Source organism: Mesoplodon densirostris, chromosome 11 (genome assembly GCF_025265405.1).
Source record: "Mesoplodon densirostris isolate mMesDen1 chromosome 11, mMesDen1 primary haplotype, whole genome shotgun sequence".
NCBI lineage: Eukaryota > Metazoa > Chordata > Mammalia > Artiodactyla > Ziphiidae > Mesoplodon > Mesoplodon densirostris.
The window spans coordinates 64,619,409-64,624,212 of NC_082671.1; positions in this window are offsets into that span (position 1 = coordinate 64,619,409).

Below are 4,804 nucleotides of genomic sequence, written 5' to 3' on the forward strand. Positions count from 1 at the left end.
GTACCTGAGGGACTTTGGAACAGGCTTGCCTGCCTGTGCTCCCTCGGTGGAGAATCCTCTAAGGACAAAGAGACCCTGGTCCTCACTGGTAAGGCAGTGGTGACGGTAGGAGACAGAGCAGCTGGGAAGCAACTTTGGGCCACCCTAGGACTGGTGCTGCCAGGACCCAGCTTCCCGCCATAGGATGAAGGGGAAATGGAGTGGGGGAAGGGGGAGTATTTTCAATTAGCAGTATTATTATGAAAAAGTAACAAAACGACTCCCAAGCTCTGTCTATTGAGAGGACATAGAAGGGATGACAGCCTGTTGCAAGGAGCTCACTTAGCACTCTTGGACCCGAAACCTCATCCACCAGCAAACTGCACCAGGGCCCCTGGAGGGATGGCGACTCCAGGGCTGGGGCAGGGAAAGTCCAGAGGAGCTTAGAAAGTAAAGAAACTCTAGAAGAACGATGGCACAGAAGGGGCTTGAAAGGGCTCCCGGTGGTCAGGTTGGGGAAATTTGAGCACAAAATAAATAACCAAAGTAACATATTTAGCCCATTGGATAAAATCCAAATCCATGTGTCAATACTGATACTTTTAAAAAATATTTATTTATTTATTTGGCTGAGCCAGGTCTTAGTTGCAACATGTGGGATCTAGTTCCCTGACCAGGGATCGATCCCAGACCCCCAGCATGGGAAGCACAGAATCTTAGCCACTGGACCACCAGGGAAGTCCCAATACTGATCCTTTAAAAAACGTTTCATAAGAGAAGGGAACATTCTTCTTTTTCTTTTTTTTTTTTTGCGGTACGCGGGCCTCTCACTGTTGTGGCCTCTCCCGTTGCGGAGTACAGGCTCCGGACGCGCAGGCTCAGCGGCCATGGCTCACGGGCCCAGCCGCTCCGCGGCATGTGGGATCCTCCCGGACCGGGGCACGAACCCGTGTCCCCTGCATCGGCAGGCGGACTCTCAACCACTGCGCTACCAGGGAAGCCCTGGAACATTCTTCTTTAAAGAAGAACACCAACGAATAAATGTAGAGAGAATGACAAAACCAAAAATCACTATTTTACAACCAGCCTGGTAATAACTGATTCGAGAAGGAATCATCTCAGAAGATGTTAAAATCATAGGGTCAAATATTTTTAGGGAACAAGATACACAGAAATCTGGAGACACCAACTTAATGAAACAGTCAAATCTGATGTCACCAGTAATGGGACGGACTGGCCTCACGTGCTTCCCGGCATCATGGCTCTGGGAAGGTCTCAGCATCATCTATGGATTTCCTGGCCAAAAAGTCTAACCGGAATCGAATCAACGGCAAACAATCAGACACATTCAAACTGAGGGATCTTCTGCAAACCAGCTGGCCTGGATGCTCTTAAAATGGTACTGTCATAAAAGGCAAAAGCAAAAACAAAACAACAAAACAAAAGCCTGAGAATTGCTGTAGACTGAAGGAGACATAACAACTATTGTATAAAGGCACTGAGTGACCCTTGATGAATTCTTGGGTAAAAGCAAAGAAGCTCTAATGAACACTGTGGTAGTTAGCATGACAAAGAGAGAAATTTGAATTACGGAATGTGTATTGGATAATAATATTGATTAGACACTAAACTTCCTGAGTGTGACCACCTTATTGTAGTTCTGTAGAGGGAGATGCATGCTGGACTGTTGTGGGTGAGGCGTCGTGATATCTGAAACTCACACACGTATTTAAGGAGAGAAACAGAGAAAATAAGAGACAAAGCAAATGTAGCATAATGTTAACAATTGGTAAGTATGCATATTCACTGTACTCTTCTTGAAACATTCCTATAGATTTGAAATTTTTCAAAGTAAAAGCGTTGGGAGAAAAAGATTCTATGCTCAGCCACAAACACACTGATCCCCTCCCAGGGCCTCAGTTTCCCCTCTGTAAAATGGCGTGGGGGTTTGATGGCCTCTCAGCTCTGACCTGCCAAGAGTGGAAGAACAGATCCTTATCTCCGGGGAACAGAAAATGCCCCGAGATAAGAACTCTTGAGCAAAGGGTGGGGTTTTCCTCCAGGAATTTTTATGGACTGACATTTCTTGTCCAGCGACTGTGTGTGTGTGAACCAGAGTTTGTCAGAGGCCAGCAGAGCTGATCTTGAAGGCTCAGCCCAGAATCCCCCATGAGATACAGCAGGCAGGGACTCACTGTCTTCTCCAAGACGCTGCAGTTTCTTATGAAAAAACAAACAAAAATCCTTAGCCTCTTGCCTTGCCCAAATATGGAGAAAATATTTGGGGGGAAATGTTAAAATAATAATCTACTGAGGCCCAGAAACATTCTGCAAAAAAAAGTGTTGGATTTATAAACAAGTTTCCACTTCAAAGTACTGACTTTTGTTTGGCAGATCCTGAAGAAGGGAAAAGTGCAGGAGATACTAGTCGTTTTCCTGGGTGACACTCATGCTGGTGTCAGTGGAGGGAAACTGGGGTGACAAAGAGGCCCTGACACCGGCCAATGCGTCCTCCTGCTTCAGCCCAAACATCCCATGTGGACATTCCAAAAATTTCTTTTGCTAATACCAATTTTTAAAAAATTTCCTCTTTTTGATCAGGCCCATTCCAGGGCCCCGAGTCTTCCATCTGACTTAATATTTTACTTTCAGTTTTATTGAGATATAATTGGCATAAAGCCCTGTATAAGTTTAAGGTGTATAGCATAATGATTTGACTTACGTACATCATAAAATGACTATCACAATAAGTTTAGTGAACATCTATCATCTCACACAGACACAAAATTAAAGAAGTAGGAAAACAATTTTCTTTTTAACATCTTTATTGGAGTATACTTGCTTTACAGTGCTTTGTTAGTTTCTGATGTATAACAAAGTGAATCAGCTATATCCCCTCCCTCATATCCCCTCCCTCTCGCGTCTCCCTCCCACCCTCCCTATCCCACCCCTCTAGGTGGACACAAAGCACCGAGCTGATCTCCCTGTGCGATATGGCTGCTTCCCACTAGCTATTTATTTTACATTTGGTAGTGTATATATGTCCATGCCACTCTCTCACTTCGTCCCAGCTTACCCTTCCCCCTCCCCGTGTCCTCAAGTCCATTCTCTGCGTCTGTGTCTTTATTCCTGTCCTGCCCTTAGGTTCTTCAGACCTTTTTTTTTTTTAGATTCCATACATATGTGATGAGAACTCTTAGGATTTATTCTCCTAACACCTTTCATATGTAACATACAGCAGTGTTCATTATATTTATCATGTTGTACATTACAACCCTAGTACTTAGCCAACTTATAACTGGAAGTGTGTAGCTTTTGACTGAGTTCATCCAGTTCCTCCGAGCCCCACTCCCCACCTCTGGTAACTACAAACCTGATCTCTTTTTCTATGAGCTTGTTTGTTTTTGAAGTATAATCAACTACAGCACTATGTCAGTTCCATCTGACTTTAAATCTGTTTGTGTATTTCAATCCAACAGACCATCTTTCTGAACCCTGGCCTGGACTACGTGCTTGCTAGGAGGCCACGGAGCAGGAAGTTCTGTAATGGGAAAGGTTATACAAACCCAGCCCTGCACAGACCTCCTTTGAATTTGAAACATGGGGAGTTTATAGGTTGGACATTCTTGACTCAGAAATGTTACTCCAAGGGCCAGAGAGGCCAGAGAGGCCTGAGCCGGTTTCCACAACTCTTTTCTTTCGATGTCACCCCAGCGAGCACTTGGTCTTAGTCTTGGCCACATCTGAGATGTCCTGGAAGCCAAGCTTTTAGCTGTGGTGACATTAAGTCACTTTCAAACAAAATGAAACAAAATAAAATGTGAGCAAAGCAGCCCTCACCTCTCTCTGCGTTCCCCAGCCTCCTCCCCGCCCCCCACATCCTGCAGAACAGCCCCAGCAGTGCCCTGAAGGGCCTTGGCTCTGGTTCTTTCTCCAAAGCCTTAATTTCTTTCTCAGTGAACTGGGGGTTCTCAAGGTACCCTCTGGCAGAGCAGAGGCGTGAAGTGCGGTGGTGGGGTGAACATGACTGGGGTGCTGGGCAGTGTGGGCAGTTAGAGCCCTCACCCTCCTTCTCAGGCCATCAGAGGCCTTCCTTTCAGTGCCCGCTCAGGTAGAATCCAACCTTACTCTGCAGATATTTATTGAATGCCTACTATGTGCTGGCCACACCAGTCTCCCAAGTGACTCAAATCCATCTGTTCCTTTCTGGTCCTGCTCTGGCTGCCAGGCACATGCTATCACTTTGCTAGGGCTGCTGTAACAAATACCACAGACTGGGGGGGGAGGAGGCGGGGCTTAAACAACAGAAACTTAGTTTCTCACAATTCCGGAGCCTAGAAGTCTGTGATCAAGGTGTCAGCAGATCTGGTTGCTTCCGAGCCTCTCTCCTTGGCTTGCAGGTGGCCGCCTTCTCCCTGTGTCCTCAGATGGTCTCCCTCCGTGTGTCTGTGTCCTAATCACCTCTTCTTATAAGGATTCCTGTCATATGGATTAAGGACCATCCTAATGACCTCATTTCACCTTATCACCTCTTTAAAGACCCTGTCTCCAAGTACAGTCACATTCTGAAGTACTGGGGGTTAGGACTCCAGCATTCACCCATTACACACATACTTGGCTCTGTCTATGCCTTCCTGCCTGGACTAATAACATAATAACAACAGTTGCCCTTATGTGTCGAGGACTGCGCTAAGTGTTTAACTCACGTTAACTCATTTATCATAACCAGTCTGAGAGGCAGGTATTATTATTACCTCCATTTTACAGATGAGGAAACTGAGGCTCAAAGAGGTTGAGCCTGTTAGACTGTGAGCTCTGTGGAGGC